The sequence below is a fragment of the Molothrus aeneus genome, chromosome 2 (assembly GCF_037042795.1).
Source record: "Molothrus aeneus isolate 106 chromosome 2, BPBGC_Maene_1.0, whole genome shotgun sequence".
Taxonomy (NCBI): Eukaryota; Metazoa; Chordata; class Aves; order Passeriformes; family Icteridae; genus Molothrus; species Molothrus aeneus.
The window spans coordinates 114,156,027-114,173,796 of record NC_089647.1 but is presented as its reverse complement, the minus strand read 5'-3'; the positions used below and the strand labels follow the sequence as shown (position 1 = coordinate 114,173,796).

Here is a 17,770-nt window from a genome sequence, read left to right as displayed (position 1 = left end):
CACCCCCTGACAAAGACCTATCATTGCTATCTCTAGGATGCTGTTGAAATGTCAAATTAGGATCTTTCCATGATCCTGAAAAGTGTCCTTTCTCATAGATCAATTTACTTTCTAGTTCAAATTATATTTGACCTTTACTTTATATTTGAAATGTTCCTTCTACAAACTTCCCTTTTTATGTTCCCCTGGCTTACATTTTCTTCCTTTGGGGATAACATAATTACATTGACATAAAGAAGAAAACCTTTGTGTCTTAAATATTGCCTCTCTGTTGCCTGAACTTAAAATATGTGAAAAGTTTATAGACCTTGACAGATTCAGGGTGTGGTACAACACACTCTCCCTCATGCAATGCAGCCTCCATCTGCAAGTGAGTTGCCTTTTCATGGAAATACTATTCAGAGAGCATTTCCATAAAAATTCACCCTGGCAGGGCTCTGTTTCTCTTGTCATTCGCCCAGCTGTGTTCCTGCCTTGATTGAGTTCTCATTTTGAATAAGGCACAGCAGTCATTTCCATGGGGGGAGCTGGGGGAACTTTCCATCCTTACATAAGAGCAAAGCCTGTGGTTGATGCAGTGGGGCTGCAGGAGGCAGCAGTAAAACCCAGGGCAGTTGGATTTACAACCAGAGATAGTCTGAGAACACACTGCAGCCTCCTCCTGGCCTCCTTTCTAGTTCTTTACTAAAGACAAGGAGTGCAGCGCGCTGAGTCCCAGACCTTGCTCTGCCCAGACCAAACACCAGGTTTCCTTGGGTTTGGAACAAGATGATCTTTAAGGTTCCCTCCAACTCAACTCATTCATTCTGTGATGGTCAAAGTCCTGGCTGAGGTCATCACAAGGCCCCACACACTGAGCAGGAGACAGGGCCCAGGTCCCTGTCATGGCACAGGGTGGAACTGGATGATTTTTAAGGTCCCTTCCAACCCAAACCATTCCCAGAGGAGGAAGAGGTGCGGAAGAAGAAGGAACCATCCTTAAAGAAGAGATCACCTGTTCCAGTGGCCAAATTAAACAACATCCCACTGTCACTGCTCCTCAGCCACCAAGTCCCAGCAGTGCCCTGAGGCACCGAGTGCCTCCCACACCCAGCACTTTTCATTCCCTCCACCAGCAAGCCAAGCTGGAAAGCTGGAATTTCACCATTTGCCAAAAAATTCCCTAGTCCTGCAGCAGGAAACAGCAAGGCCACAGCAGGAAGGATCCCAGGATGGCCTCATGTACCTACTGGGCCCAGGGCCACTATGTGCAAAATGCAAATTCAGCTTTCTCCATGGAGATGGGGATAGCAGAGGAAGGCAGAGGCTGCTCCTGCACTGCTCCCAGCAGGTGGATGAGCCAATGTCCCACCGTGGCACCAAGGCAAGGACACCCAGTGCTGGGGCTCACACACCACCACACTCTCCTGCGTTCAAAAGGCATTTTGAGCACGCTTTCCAAACACAAATACTGAATTATTGTTTTAAATTATGGGGTTTGTATTTTTCCTGAAGCGTTTGCCCTGCGCTGAGGCTGAAAATGGACAGTCTGCGGTTACGAAGCTGTTTTTATCCTCTCAGAACCAAAGTGGTAAACCACTAATGGCATGAGCATTTTTCTCATTATCAGTTACAATGTTAATGACTCTTATTTAAGCAAGCAGTATTTTAAAACCTTTCAGCCTTGCTTGTTCACTTATTAGACCTCAGACTGTTTATTGTGTCTTCTCTTAAGAGAGTTCTTTTATGATGTTAAAGGGAGGAGGCCATTTCAAGACCAGGCAGCAATTTGCATCAGTAAACACTTTAAGGAACATGTTGCTCCAGTGTCTTAAACTGACTCAGTTTCAAAATCCCTTGCCTGAAGGATCAGTGCATTCTGGTGCACTAACTAGCATTTAGTTAGTGCATTCTAGTGCATCTAACTAGCTAAATGTTCAAAAAAAATCAGGTTCTAGCACCTGAAGCAAAGGCAGGTTTCAACCCCAGTGTTGGGATCAAACTCTGCCTTGTAACCTTGCGCAAAATACTCAGCCCACTCTTAGAAAACATTCACAGAAACAAAGTGAAATTTCAAAATTATTTGCCTTAACCCTCCATCTCCAGGAGTCTAGAGCCATCCACAGAGACAGGTTATTTTCACACAAGGATCATAAGGGACTTTTGTTGGCTTCCCTGTTTTTTTCAAGCCCCATCCCAACATGGAGAAAAACAGAGGCATCGTCACAGCTACCTAAGGGCACTCATGGAGAATTATCCAGGGCTGGAATGAGAATGGCAACTTTAGGAAGGGTAGAAAGCCAAGCACAAAAGGCTCTGGCATCCAAAAAATCAGAGCACATTCATAAAACAACAGCCCAACGTTTCGAAAAGTATCAAACAAAGTGGTTGCCAAAGGGTTGCTGTCATCTCCAGGAAAAGCAAGCATGCCACAGATATTTCCTGTGCATGCTGATCCTGGGGGAACAGTAAAAGTGGGTTATTACACAGCCCTACTCTCAGTGTTCTCACTTTCACAACACACATGAGCGTTTCCTCACTACATCCATTCTTGCTTGAAGCCATTGGTGGGCAGCATACCTAACTCAGCTTTTGTTGAAGTTCTTATGTTCTTCCCAGGTAATTGGCCCTACGGGACTTTAATCTAAATGGAGTGTGTCTTTGTAGGGACCTTGCAGAAGGTATTTTGAATGTTTAATGGTCTCCTGAATTACTGCTTTCCTCCCACTGAGAAGGAAATGGGCTCACCGCCGTCCGCTTCCCCGTAGCATTCATTACCTCTGGAAACACGGATGTGTAACAGCATCCCTCAGCCCATCCCATGCAGCAAAAGCACATGGGAGAACAGGCAAATATTCACCCTCCTGAACACTAAAGGACTTGCTCCATGTGCATGTGGCCAAGTGTGGCAGTCGTATTTTCTGAAAAATCCCTTGGTCCAGGATTTTTCTCCTGGGAAGCTGAGGAGCCTCAGAGAAAAAGGAAAACAAATTCTTATCTCATTTGCTTCTCCTGTGTTGTGCTCACATGGAGGAATGTGTCTGGAGATTGTTTATCCAACAGGTGATTGTTTCATTGGTTTCATGTAAATTGTTTTGTTTATTGACCAATCAGTGCCAAGCCGTGTCTGGACTCTGGAAAGAGTCACAAGTTTTCATTATTATCTTTTTAGCCTTCTGTAAGAATCCTTTCTGTATTCTTTAGTATAGTTCAGCTTAGTATTCTTTAATATAATATAGTATCTTAAAATAATAAATTAGCCTTCTAAGAACATGGAGTCAGATTCATCATTCCTTCCTTCGTCTCGGAACCCCACAAATACAAGAGCCAAGCAAAGGTTCCCCTCAGCTGCAATTCCTCACAGTTCACCTGTCTGGGCTCCCCCCAGGAGGGAGAGGGAATTGGATCCCAGCACAGCTCAGGGTGACACGGGCACGTATCTGGCAGCGGTGTGGGAATGGGGATCTGCCTCTCTGGGGTTATTTGTTGCCTTTCCTGTGCAGCCCTTTCTCAGACCACATCTTAATGTCTTCCAGACCCCCAGCAGCCCTCACACCATATGTGGAGTAAGAGCACCGTGGAGTAACTGGTTAATGAGTTATTATTCTCACAGCCTGCTCCCCTTAGGAGCTGGTAAACATCTCAGTGCTTGCCAGCAGCACAGTGGAGAACCAGCTCTCAACTGCTGTCAATACCTAATTCAAAACCATTGTAATTACAGCACTACAATAGTAACATTTAGTTCACCTAGAAGCCAAGTGCCTCATTCATTCCCTGTGCTTTTGGATGAGGAATTGTGTGTCCAGCAGGAGCAGGGCAGGGATTGTCCCTCTGTGCTGGCTCTGAGAGCCCCTCCAGGGCTGGGCCCAGTTCTGCTCCTGCAGGAGAGCCCTGGAGGGGCTGGAGCGTGTCCAGGGCAGGGAACGGAGCTGGGCAGGGGCTGGAGAATCCCTGAGGGAGCTGGGCAGGGGCTGGAGAATCCCTGAGGGAGCCGGGCAGGGGCTGCAGAATCCCTGAGGGAGCTGGGCAGGGGCTGGAGAATCCCTGAGGGAGCTGGGCAGGGGCTGGAGAATCCCTGAGGGAGCTAGGCAGGGGCTGGGGCTGGAGCAAAGGAGGCTCAGGGGGCCCTTGTGGCTCTGCACAAGTCCCTGCCAGGAGGGCACAGCCGGGGGGGTCGGGCTCTGCTCCCAGGGAACAGGGACAGGAGCAGAGGGAACGGCCTCAGGCTGGGCCAGGGCAGGCTCAGGGTGGACATCAGGAAAAATTTATACAAGGAAAGTGTTGTTAAGCATTGAACGAGGCTGCCCGGGGAGCTTTGCAGTGCCCATCCCTGGAGGTGTCCCCTGGAGGTGGCACTCAGAGCTCTGGGCTGGTAACAAGGTGGGCATCAGTCAGTTTGGACTTGATGATTTTGGAGGTTTCCAACCCTAATGATTCTGTGTTTCTGTAGCACAGAAAATTCTAAACCAGCTCTACTCAAACACTGGAGTTTAAAGTTTCCCTTCAGACAACACAAGTGGGGCTGAGCAGGGAGGAGCATCCCCAGGGCCATTCAGTGCAGGGTTAGTGACAATCCTGTGTGTCCCACAGGCCTGCTGGGCTTTTCCTCCCTTTTCCTGCCTGTTGAGATCACCTGACTTGCATCAAGAGAAGGAGACAATATTAGAGGTGATGTGCTTTGGCTGTAAATGTCATCATATCCCAAACACCTTTCAAATTTAAACCAGAAAATATAGGATTCCCCAGGAAGAGGAAGCTACCGGGTCCAGTGAGGAATTAAGACAGGAGACCTTGACAGAAAATCTTCACTGACTCCTGCCTGCCAAGGGACTGGGAGGAGGCCAGAGATGGAGCAGGAGGGAGTTGTGAGATCTGCAGGCCTATGACCCTTGTCTCCTCCTCTGTGAAAGATGAGCCCACACAGAGAAAAGTGGAAATTCTCTGAGCTCATACAAGGGAAATTTTATCAAGAGAAAAAAGCAGCGGTTGTTTCCTGTGCGAAAAAGACGGGGTCTTTAAATGCTGTAGTGACTTGGGGGAATTAAGGCTTTAGGAAATCAGCAGTGAGAACACTTCCAGGGCTTTCCAGCCCCAGCAGAATCATGAGGAAGAAACACTTCAGCTGAAGAGCTTTGCCCCCGTGAAAGCCAGCAGAGACACTTCAACCACTTCAGCAAGGACAAGATTTCATCTACTGAACAGAAATTCAGAGTTTTCAAACTCTTTCATGGGTTATTCTGGAACAGAGGAGGAAGAGGAATTTATGGGTTGGTGTTATTTTTCCATGTAAAACCAACTGAAAGTGGTAAATATGTTAAAAAGGGTTTGTTGTTTTACTTTTCAAGAGAGCAATGCTCCAAAGGAGAACAACAGGACTGTCAAATACCCAGGAGCACATGTGGTGTGCTCACACCACTGGTTTTGAGTTTCCTTGCACCAGCCAGGCTCCAGCTTCCTACCAAACCATTAAAAACGAGAAAGAGACGAGAAGAGTTCAAAAATTCAGTATCACCTACTTAGCCGGGAGTGACTTTTTGTGTCTTGCTAATCCTTTCCAAGGAATGCAGATGAGGGATCTGCTTGGACTGGGCTCCATCAGCCTCCCCAGGAGCTGGAGGGGCCCTGGGCTCACCAGTGTGGGGGGAACTCGCCCCTCATGTGAGGGACAACCAGGCTGGGGCTCTGGTTGCCAGCGATGATTTGTTTCCTCGCAGGTCCATAAACACGGATTACGTCAGTGTGGTTTCAGGCTCATTTTTAGCTGAGGCCACTCAGTCCAACAGGAATTAGAGGCAGTGGTCAAACAGAGCCTCTCCGTGCTCCACACAAGCCCACTGATCCCAACCTGCTCCTGCAGGGCCACGAGGATATCAGAATTCACGGGCAGAATTCATCCAAGCGTAGCAGGCGGGAACGAGGGATCGCGCTTTTCCACCGCAAACGGTAAAACTATCCGAGCCCAAATCCCCTCCCCACGAATTTCAAATGCCTTCTTTCTGCTCTTCCTGGTGTTAAACACATGTTACATTTGCCTCACAAAGCGTGCAGGGTTTGTCTGGTTCCGAGGCAGGGCTGGAGCTCAGCGAACGGCTCCGCTCTCGCTGCCGATCCTGCCTTCCAAAAGAAGCGCCAGAGAAAAGATTCTATTTTTGTAAGAGTTTAAAGGGCATGCTCAGAAAAGTGACTATGTAAAAATGGCACCTTTTCATCCAGCAGATCTGTTCCCAGTGAGTATTCTGAGTCATGTCTGCTTACTTTAGTGACCAAAATAGATTTTTAGAACTTCTCACTCCTCTCTAGTCCTGCGGAACCAACACAGCGAAGAGGGAGTTATTTAAATCCTATCTTGGACCAAAACCTGTCATGATGAGCTCAAGAAGCAGAAGGGAGGGCCGGATGTGGGGTGGCTGAGGGGGCAGTGCCCCACCCCAGTGCCACAAATGGCACATCACACAGGGAGGTGTCAGCCCAGAGGGACAGGAGTGCAGGACAGCCCAAATTCCCTTCACCTCGGCTCCTGCATCCTCCAACAACCTGATCCTGACCCCCCATCCCACATTCCTGCTCTGCAGACAGACCACAGGCCGAGCTCCCTGGGCTCACATTTGGTTACAACTCTGTCTCCTGTAAACTGTCATGGAAATCACAAGCAAATAACAAACACGGAGCTCGCCCCTCCTTCCCCAGTGGCTCCATGCAGAGCTGCTCTGGCTGCAGCTCTGCAGCTCAGCTGTGCTCCTCTCAGGGATCATGGTCAGCAGGGGACCAAAAACTGCCCCTGATGAGTAAAAACCTCATGGCCTGTCCAAAATGAGCCTTCCAAAGTTGTGCTTCGAGAGATTAAAGTGTAGACCCAAGGCTGTCATCTATACAGTTGGACCAGCCTAAAAAAAAAACCCACTTTAAATGGTTGTTACTATTTCCTTCATGAGCAGAACAGACTCCTAAGAGAAAGGCAGCATTAATCCATTCCTGTCTTATTCTGAAGCTGAAATGATGGCTAATGTTTTCTTACTCAGTTTTTCAAGGAAGTCAAGAGAGCAGTGCAGAAAGCATAAAAGGGTTTTCTGTTGCTATTTCTAATGTTTCTATTTCTAAACAAAAAGGAAGCTTGACAGTAAAAATTAATGTTCTGTTTACTTAAAATTAAACTTTAAAATTATAAATAAGCAATAATAATAATTTCCACTCAGACTGTATTATTTGTCTGGTTTCGCTGCTATATTTTACTTACATTTTTTCCTTCAGTCTCCCTAAGATCAGCTGCTGGAAGGCCTGGATTTGTCTCTGGATGCAGAATTCAGGGCAGCCACGTAAAAGCCAAAATACCCAGTCCTGCAACCCTAATCCTACCCAAGCTGCTGGACCATCTTCTGCACCTTCAGTGCCTTTCCCAAACGAGCATCACTGTCTCAGACTGGCAAGATTACCCTGTCCTCTGGCCAGGCTGGAATTTACACAACTGCTGCCAGCCAGATCCTGGATTTTTGGATGGCTACAGTGAGCTGAGGTGAATCCTACCCTCCCAAAACCATTTTTAAGTCTCATCACTTAGAACTGACTTCTCTGCATGGAAGAAGGAAGAGGCCAGGTTCAGGTTTCTTCGAGCTCTTCATTTCAAGAGGGTGATGAATTGCTCTGCTGAAATGAAGCCTTGGAGGTGCCTACAAAAGACAGTGCCCTCGGTTGGTGTCAGGATGTTGACACACATATTGGTGACAGATGATTTGGCTGGTCTTGCTTGCAAGAGATACAGAGGCTGCTACAGACTGTTTGCTATAAGTACATAAAAATACCAGAGAACTTATAAATGCACCAGCCCGAATTCCCAGCTTCACATTCTGGGCAAATGTAATGAAATTTAAGAAAAGGCACAAGATATCGACCAGGACTAAACTAGATCTTGATTTGATATTAAATCCTTTATCTTATCTTAATGTGGTAATAAAACCTTTATTTTTTTTTCCTTTTCCAAACCTGTTTTTAAATTTTTGGACAAGCCTGTGTAAAAAAAAACTCCTTCTATAAGTCTTTGAAGAGCCAACTACAATCAATGGAACAGCAACAGCAGTTCTTTAGAGAAATGATGGAGAACTTTTCCCATGTCTGCTTTGCAAGTCCTGCAGATCAGCTGCTTTTCCAAGCAGATTTTTCAGCTTAGTCTCAGTGCATGCTGCAATGCAACATCTTTATGTTACTTTAGTAGTTAATCCTTTGTGTATAATTTGTGAACTCTATAGAGAGCAGTCCGTTTTATAAACAGAATTTTAAACCACCAGGTTTAAATTTATTGCAGGGTTTATTCAGAACTGACAAAGCCTCCTTAGAAAACGGAATTTTGCTAAGAAGCCTTTCCTTCTGCATAACTACAAGACTTCCTTCTGTATAAAACCCTTTTCTACTTACACAGAAAAATATAAACCATAAAATTGTTTGATTGCCATTTTTTTCTTGTTTAATTTACAGAAAGAGATACATTGTGCAGTTTTCTAAATCCCTGATTTTTACATGCACATTTAACTGCATTAAAATCTCACACTGCATGCATTACTACTATTAAGTATTAAAGTACAAGTGATTCGTTGAAAGATTTTTTTTTCAGTCAAATCAGGTCAAATCTACCATGTATATCCATACTTGAGGAGCTAAAAAAAAAAGTAATCAACTCAATGCAAAAATATGGAAGTGGGAAGCCCACATGCCTTAAAAATTAGAAGAAATCAATCAGATTTCACAAAACATTTTGTTGTAAGTTGTCTACAGGGCAGCAAAAGCTGTTCCTCCTACACCAATGCTCCCAGAACCAGAAAAATGAAACTACCTGAAAACCTGATAAATCAATGTATGTTTTAACAGCACAATAGTAGCAAAAAAAAAAAAAAACAAAAACAAACCAAAAAACAAAACAAACAAACAAAAAACCAAAAAAACAAAACAAAACAAAAAAAACAACAACCTCTTACCAACCACTTGTAGCAGACAGTAAAAAGCAGGAGGAAAAGATGCTAATTCAGCAAGTAATGTGTTTGGGTTGATGGGAGAGAAACCTTCCCCTGACCACTCACACCTGCAGAGCCTCCCTGGGGTGCCTGAGCCCAGCCAGGGCTGTGACCTGCTCAGCTCTGCTTGGGGCAGGGGCTGAGTGCTGGCCACAGGCAGCATTCCCAGTTCCCAGACCCTGCAGCATTCCCGGTCCCCAGACCCTACAGAATTCCCAACTCCCAGCCCCTGCGGCATTCCTAACACCCAGTCTGTGCAGAATTCCCAACTCCCAGCCCCTCCAGCACACACAAATCCCAGCCCCTGCAGCATTCCCAACTCTCAGACCCCTCACCATTCCCAGTTCCCAGACCCCACAGTATTCCGAACTCCCAGACCCAGCAGCATTTCCAGTTCCCAGACCCTGCAGCATTTCCAGTTCCCAGACCCTGCAGAATTCCCAACTCCCAACCCGTGCAGCATTTTCAATTTCCAGCCCCTGCAGCATTCCCAACTCCTAGACCCTGCAGCATTCCCAACTCCCATACCCTGCAGCATCCCCAATTCCCATACCCTGCAGCATTCTCAATTTGCAGACCGTGCAGCATTTTCAACTCCCAGCCTGCGCAGAATTCCCAACTCCCAGTCCCTGCAGCATTCCCAACTCCCAGCCCTTGCAGCATTCCCAGTTCCCACACCTCACAGTATTCCCAACTCCCAGTCCCTGCAGCATTCCCAATTCCCAGCCCCTGCAGCCCTGCAGCATTCCCAACTCCCAGTCCTTGCAGCATTCCCAGTTCCCAGCCCTTGCAGCATTCCCAGTTCCCAGTCCCTCCAGCATTCCCAACTCCCAGACCCTGCAGCATTCCCAATTCCCAGCCCATGCGACATTCCCAATTCCCAGACCCCACAGCATTCCCAACTCCCAGCCCATGCAGAACTCCCCATTCCCAGACCCCACAGTATTCCCAACTCCCAGCCCTTGCAGCGACAAGGTGTTGCTCCCTTTGGAGCAGTCCCTGTAGCATTCCCATTTCAAAGTCTCTCCAACATTTCCAGTTTGCAGCCCCTGCAGCATTCCCCACTCCCAGCCTGTGCAAAATTCCCAATTCCCAGCCCCTGCAGCATTCCCAACTCCCAGACCCCGCATCATTCCCAGTTCTCTACAGCATTCCCAGATCCCAGTCCTTCCAGCACTCTCAGTTTGCAGCCCCTGCAGCCCCAACGCCCCCGTGCTGCCCCATCCAGCCCCACACCCCAGATTTTCTCTGGCGGCGGCGGCCCCGGTGCAGTCTCAGTCAGAGCTTTCCGCCGTGCCTTCGCCTTTGGAGGTGAAAAGCAAAAGCAACTCAGGCTGTTTCAGGCCGTTCCATTAGGGACCCCCTGGAGAACCTGGGTGTCTGAGGGAGCTGATTGGAACCACATTTATTTGAGCAGGTTTTTGCTGAACCAGCCTCGCGCGGCGGCCGCCGTGCTCATCATCCCCCACGGCCGGCCTTACTCTCCCCAGTCAGCACTAATTAGCTGTGGGGGGTTCCCAGCTACAGGCAAATTCAGGAGGACTGAAACACGACTGAAGGTGATATTTGTTGGCAGGAGAAGCACCTGGAAGAGGCAGCAGCTTTGGAATATCCCAGCAATGCTGCTGAGTGCCCGAGCAGGAGCACGGCATCTTCCCGAAGGCTGGAAGCAACACTGCTGCCAAGACCCTTTAATAAGCAGCTGGGTGTTGTATCATGTATTAAATATTAAAATGAATCAACACAGAAGGCCTCAAAGCAAAACCAAACCCTCACCTGTGCACAGCAACCACTCCCCAGCCCATTGTGGTCAGCCAGAGTTGTGTGGCTACAGCTCGAGGCCCTGGGATTTCAACCATCCCCTCTCAAAGCTGGTTGTACCTCCAGCTAAAATGAAAACATGTGTTTATTGTTTTTACTTTGGGCAGACGATTAATATTTATGTGATACATTATCAAACAAAAATAACTATGTATTTTGTTCCTGGAATAATGGTTTTTGTTGGAATGAAGCTTTGCCAAGGAGGGATTGCAGCTGATGCAAGCAGCGTGCAAGGACAATCCACTTACCAGAGCAGCTTTCTAAAGGAAAAAGGGGCATTTCTGAGCCAGGGTAAGTTGAGGAAAATCATTGCTCTGGTGGAATCTCACACTCCCCACAAGGAAAAGTGTCACCCAGGGCAGCAGGAGATCCTCCTGCCACAGCAGTGAGGGAAAAGCAGGCGTGCTGCAAATCCATTCATGCTTACTTTAGATCAAGTCTCATTTTTACACAAAATACCTCGCTGCACACATTTTACTTTTGATAAAATGCTGATTAACGAGGACATCTACTCTGTTCACAGCAGAATAAACTCTTTGGGTTTCATTGTGAAATTGCTGTTTCTTAAATTCAATTAACCCCTCCAGATTACACACAGACCACTGAATATAAATAGAAGAGGTTAAAATGCAGTTTAAATATAACAGATACGGCCGCAACTCCATATTTAGATATACCCTTTAATTTTTTTCCTATTGCCTGCTTTTTACTTACATTTAAATTTAGCAAAGTAATTTTAGACTGCCACTTTTCTACCTACACTAGTTAACTACACTGTGAAGGGAATATATCAGATTAGATACCACTATCTTCCAAAATGACAAATCCATACAAACTTTTTGGACTCAAACCTTCAGCCAAAAAGACAAATGCTTGATTTCCCTGGGAAACCTGCATGTCAAAAAGGGCATGGCCAGAACCACCCTGGGAAGTAAAAAATATTCCAGTGGCTGTGAGAGCAGCCAGTTGTGGGTATAATGAGAACCAGTGTGGTGTTATCGCACAAAAGGTAATTCTTCCAACCCAAGACAAACAACATTATTATTCAGGCTTAAAATATCTTTACCCTGTGTGAACTTTTTTCTTTTTCTTTTTTTTTTTCCTAAGCAGAAGCATTTTAAATCAAGTGTATAGGAAAAGTGCCATACAAAGCATACACTAATCCCTGGCATCCCTTCCCAGCTGCACAGAAAACCAGCGGGCAGCTTTAGGCACTCAGGGCTAAGCCTGCCCTGCTGACCTCAGATGATATGGATCAGGCCCAAAGGGCCCTTTCCAACCTTACCCCCTGTCAACAACTTCCACCTCGAGTTTGGGACACAGATTTCCACAGAGCTGCTCACATGATTCAAAGAAGTACAGTTTTACCCTTACGGCTGCCTTTTCCTGAAAAAAAAAACAACTATTCACTTAAAAGAAAATGACAAGCTTCCTGATAGTGGAATAATACCCCAATGCAATGGATATTCAAGGGAAAAGGTTTGTTTTGACCCAACCATTTTAAATTATTTTGTTGTTACCTGCTTGTAACTCCTGGAGCATTTAGTAAAGCAACGGCGAGGAAAGGAAATGTAAGATGTAATGTTTTGGGGCTACCAGATGCCATCAGCACCTCAAAAGCTTCTCACATTTTGAGAAGTTTTTTGATCCTCACGGGAGGAGGAACTGCTGTGTCCAGGGATCACAGCAAAGCCATCAAAATTCAACCCTCTGCAGAGGGAGAGCAGTGCCATGAGCCTCACGCTGTGAGAGCAAAGCACTGGGGGTTTGCAGAAGGAGCAGCAGGGAAGGATTTGCCTCATCAGCAGCCAGGTATTCTGTTCATGGGGTGTTGTTCAAACCAACGGGACATCCCAGGGTTTTCTGTTTGTTTACACAGCTCTGTGCACGCACAGAAAATAAACTTCCCACAGCAGAGCAGGTAGCAAGGACACTTTCACGGGGCAGGCTCTTGTGCTAGAATTGTCATTTGAACACCAACAACAGCGAGGTCCAAACTGGTGCTCCAGACAGAAAAGGACAAACAAAGCAGCATCCTTGTGATGAGAGAGACAGCTCCCAGGTCTGCAACAATCTGGGATTTAAGCTCCTTGTTGCCATCATTGTGAGTCCTCATTGGACTCACACCCCCAGATTTCTTTAGTGCCTTACAAAGAGCTCAAATTCATGTAAAAGAAAGAGAGAGAACCCCACAGGCACTTCTGTTTAAAAACCATAAGAAGGAGAACATGCATAGTACATCTATTAGAATCTATCTCTAAGAACCAAATGCTACAGAAATGACAATCCAAAGGGAGCAACACCTCAGGAGCAAAACGTCCGACTAATCACACCTAGGACTTACCCTGACAGATCATTTATAAAATTCCTGTAACATGTAACTCTATCCAGTACTATATGATTTGTTTAACTTTGGGACTAAATTGTGGGAGGTGGGGACAGATGCTGTTCAAAGCTCTAAACCCTGAAATGTTTTTGGAGCTGGTGGATTTTTTCTTGCAAACTTTTTCAAAGAATTTGCCATTGTTTGCCCATATATGCATACGAAAGAGAAAATAAGGATTGATGTTGCTATTCCAATAGCAACATCCCACATCTTTGTTTTTATAAATGCCCTTTAAGAAATAGATCAGGCAATCAACAAAAAATATATTTGTCCCGTATGAAGTATGGCTTGGTTTGTTTATGCCTTTACTTATTTACTTCTAACTGGGAAATTATCAAATAATCTATTTCTCTTCCTTGATTTTCCTATCAGTTCAGGTGTGCCTGTAATCACACACCTGATATAGGTATCCTGACAAAAGCTTACACTTCATACCTCAGTGAGAAGCTGTCTTTGCTTGCTTCACTTGTTTCAGAGAAACCAGGGAAGTGCTCAAAGGGTTAAACCAAAGGAATGTGACATTTCTCCATGTGCAGTTCATAGACCTATCCTGGTTTTCCTAATGGACTCAAAATTACATGGGCAGAACGGGGCAGAATGTAATTTCCAAACTCTTACTTCAGAACAGAGCTAATTCACAGAACGACACTTAGAATACAAATAAAAAACTTCATTAAAGAACGAGCCATTTCCTCGCACCGTGGGCTCTCAGCAAAGGCAGCAATGAATGGAAGTTTATGTTAGCCAGAACTTGCAACTCCAGCTTTTGTAAATACAATTACGTGCACTCCAAACTCCTCAGCGAAGTCATCTGGACACCAAAACAGAGCCTCGCGTAGCCCTTACTCTGAAAAGCACCAAACCCAACCACGACTCCCCTCAGCCACGTAGGTAATTGAAGGTTTTCCTACGTGCAAGAGCTGCCCGGCTTTTGAAAAGCCATAGAGCTATTAATTAATTGAATGATGAATTGCTGAAAGAATTACAAAGGCACCAACGCTGCTCTTACGATCCAGAGGGGGGAAAGTGATGGCGAGGGGGAAGGCGATATCATTCCTTCTACCCGAAGCCAAACAGCAAATTAATCCTTCAAAACTTAGAGGAACTCGGGCACGGTCCGCGCAGAGGGGGCACGGTCCGCGCAGAGGATGCGCGGCTGCGGCTGCCGAGCCCTCGGGGCTGCCCCGCTCCAGCCAGGGGACACCCGGCCGGTCCCTGTGCCGCCCTCGGGGTCACCGAGCCCCGCCCGGTCCCTGTCCCCGGCCGGTCCCTGTCCTGTCCGGTCCCTCGCCCATCTCCCCGCCGCTCCCGCCCCGACGGCCGGCGCTCCGCTGGCCGTCCCATGGCAGCCCCGAAGGGAAACACTTACCGGGCTGGGCCGGGGTCACTCCGGGCTCCCGGGGAGGGGGGACGGGGCGGGACGGGCCGGGGGAAGGCAGCGGCCGCCAGCGGCGGGAGCTCGGCAGGGAGTGAGGCAGCGGGCAGGGGACGGCGGCGTTGCCGACTGCGGTGAGTCACTTCAGTCGGGACGGGCTCAGCCCATCGCGCTGGCCCCCGGCTCCGGGCGCCTCTTCCTCTCTCTCCAATCGCCGAGCGCGGCCGCTGTCGCCGCTCCCGGCGCTGCCCGGCTCCCCCGCCGCCGTCGGGGCGGCCCCGCGCCCGAGGCGCTGCGGGACCCCCGCCCTCGGTGCCCGCGTCCTCCCCCGGCCGCGCTCGGGGGGGCGGGAGGGGCCGGGCGGAGCTGGAGGTGAGCGGGACCCGCGGGGGGAGGACGCGGCCGAGCCCGGCCCGGCCCGGCCCGGCCCGGCCCGGCCCGGCCCGGCCCGGCCCGGCGGGGCCGCTTCGCCCCCCGGCCCGGCGGGGAACAGCAGCGCGTCTGAAGGGGCGAGAACAAGCGCGCGGTTGTGGCGGGGACCCGACGTGAATCGCAGGCTGGCCCCTGAACCAGGTGGCAGCGGGAGGAATAACGGGATGCTCGGGAATAAAAGGGGAGCGAGGTGAGGAGGGGGGGGGGAAGCAGGGGAGGCTGGTCCGGCAGAAACTGCAGCCCCATCGCTCAGGGGTGATGGAGAGGGGACCCATCCCGGCGGTGCCGTCCGCACTCACCTCGCACGAAGGAAAGCCAGGGGAGAAGCGGGCGGTGCGCCGCGTCCTGTCCCTATCCCTGTCCCTTGTCCCGTGTCCCCGTCCCTCCCGCCGGCGGCCCCGGGGCTCCTTACCGGGGCTCCGCTCGTCCCCGCCGCCGCCTCGCCCCGACCTTCCCCGGGCACGCCTCGGCCCCCGCCGGGCATCGCCCGCCGCTCTCCGCCCGCGGTCAGCGCCCGGCACCGGCGTCCGTAGCAGAAAACCCAGTAGTCCCTTAATTAAAAATAATAATTTGAAAAAAAATTATATAAAAAAATAATTAAAAGCGTCTCAGTTTTTAAAGCAGAACTACATAATGTATTAATTGGTTGCTATTAGCATGCAGTTTTATTGAGCATAGCACACAGAAGTCTGATTGTAAGCGAGGAGTGTTTTCAATGAAAGTGGAGTTATTTTAGCTGCAGACATGTTTACATTTCTGTGGTTTAGTCTATAACTTTCTCTTTTTCTTGCTTCAGAATTCTGCTCCATGAAGCAAAGCCCTTAGCTCCCAGACATTCCAAAAAGTCTGCCAAAATAATAGGGGGGGAGAGGAGAAAAAAAGGGAGAAGGAATAAAAAAAACACACACAGAGACCCCCAAGTCTGGGTCAGGCTCAGGGCTGGGTATGGGCAGAGCGAGTATACCCCCTCCTCACTCTCCCTCTCCAGTTAAAAAGCCTTCAGGGCTCCATTTCCTGTTTTTAAGGAAAAAATAAAGCGGGTCTAGGACTGATTTTAGACACTGCCTAGACCAGGGCTGGTGGGTGCCGAGGACCTTTAACTCTCTCGGTGCCAAAGAGTACCTGATAGCAGACATCCAGGCAACCCCACACCTCCCTCCCTTGGACCAGCCCCAGCAGAAAGATGGGCTTTTCACCCCAAAGTGTGGTTTTTTTGGGTGACTAAGAACCCAGAGATCCCAAGCGACCACCTAGTGCTTGAATGAGCAGAGTGAAGAGGTAAAATACCCCAAAAGTGGCATTGAGTGCCCTCTGCTACTGCAGCACCCACCTATGGAGATCTCCTGGAGTCACTTCTCAGTGTTGGGGACAGTGTTGTCATCCACCCCACCTTCCCCTGGATGGGCAGCATCACTCATGTGGCCCTCAGCGAGTGGGTGTGAAAACAACCCGAGCTTCTGCACGTTAAATCCGCAGCTTTGGAAAATCAAAACGGAGCAGTTCGGCTAAAATTAGGAGCACTCAGTAGTGAATGAAGCACGAAAGTCGTGGACGCCTCCCCACAAAAACTCCCGAGTCAAGTTTTCCACTCCAAGGCTTGGAAGGGTGTGATAGGAATAGAAAGAGGAGTGTTCAGAATAAAGCACCCCTGTAATGAAGAGTTGTGTCTCCAGGGAAGGGATGAGGAGAGGTGGCAGGACAGGGGATGCTGATGCACTGCCAGGAGCCACACAGGGCACCCTGTCCCAGTCCTGCCCCTCTGCCCTGGGAGGGAAAATCCTTGGATTTGCAACCAGGTGAGGCAGGGCAGGAAAATTCACAACGGTGTTTCTTGGCCCCCTGGCTCTCAACATTTGCCTCCCAACCTCATCCAAAGCATTTTTATGTGTGTGTCCCCTCCCCAGACTTTTTTATTTTTACATGCCAGATGACTCCTGTATATTTGGACCTCTTCCTTTTGAAGAAGCCAGAAAGCATTATGATTTCCCAATGCTTAAAAAAGAAAAGAAAACACCTTTCCCCCAAGATGTTTTATATTAATTTAAGTATCGGTTCCTGGTTCATGTCAGCCCCTTTCACAATGAAATGTCCTGCGTGGGCTGTCACACCTGCTAAATATAATCCTCTCATTCTTTTGATATTCTGCAAAGGGCCTTTAAAGGTTCACATCCTCCAGTCTGGAGGTTTAATTGCTTCATCTCGGATTTTTAAGAAGCCTTATAAATTTCTGATTTTTGTGGATTTCAAAGGGGCAGGGGGAGGGATGGGAGAGGGATGTGAGGGTGATGCTGAGCACTGCCCTGACACTGCAGGTCTTGTAGAAGCTCTGACCCTCCAGCCCGTCCCACAGCTTCTGCTCTTTGGGGCAGACAACTTGAGCTGGTTTTATGAGTTACCAATGAGTTAAATATGAAAATAGTAGCCTATTTCACTATGGTAAATGCTCACCAGGGAGGAAATCATAGATTCAGTTTTATAGAAGGTAATGGAGTGAGATTACCCACACTAATGTACTTAACTCTTCAGAGAACATAAATCCAGCAGGAGACAGCCCCAAACCAGTTGATCCCCAAAACAAACTGCAGCCAGCAGCAGTTTCATCCTTATGAGGTGCTGGTGGCACCAGCTCTACCCAGTGGAGCTGTGGTTAAAAACTCCTGGTCCAGAGGAGTGTGGTGCTTACAGAGCTCAGGATATTCCTGGAGCCAGAAAATGCCTGGCAGGGTGGGAACAGGAGGGCTGGGGGGGGGGGGGGGGAAATCCTGCACCCCAAATCTT

The 17,770-nt window shown here is 48.4% G+C and overlaps 1 protein-coding gene across 1 annotated transcript in view; it reads right to left on the bottom strand.

The window, feature by feature from the left end:
• The window catches only part of ERG (ETS transcription factor ERG), a 144,965-nt gene extending 130,397 nt beyond the window's left edge, over positions 1 to 14,568 (bottom strand). Inside the window, exon 1 of the mRNA XM_066571699.1 lies at positions 14,555 to 14,568. The gene's annotated coding sequence lies outside the window, so the exon portion shown is untranslated. The remainder of the gene's footprint in view (positions 1 to 14,554) is intronic.
• Positions 14,569 to 17,770: the final 3,202 nt, after the last annotated feature.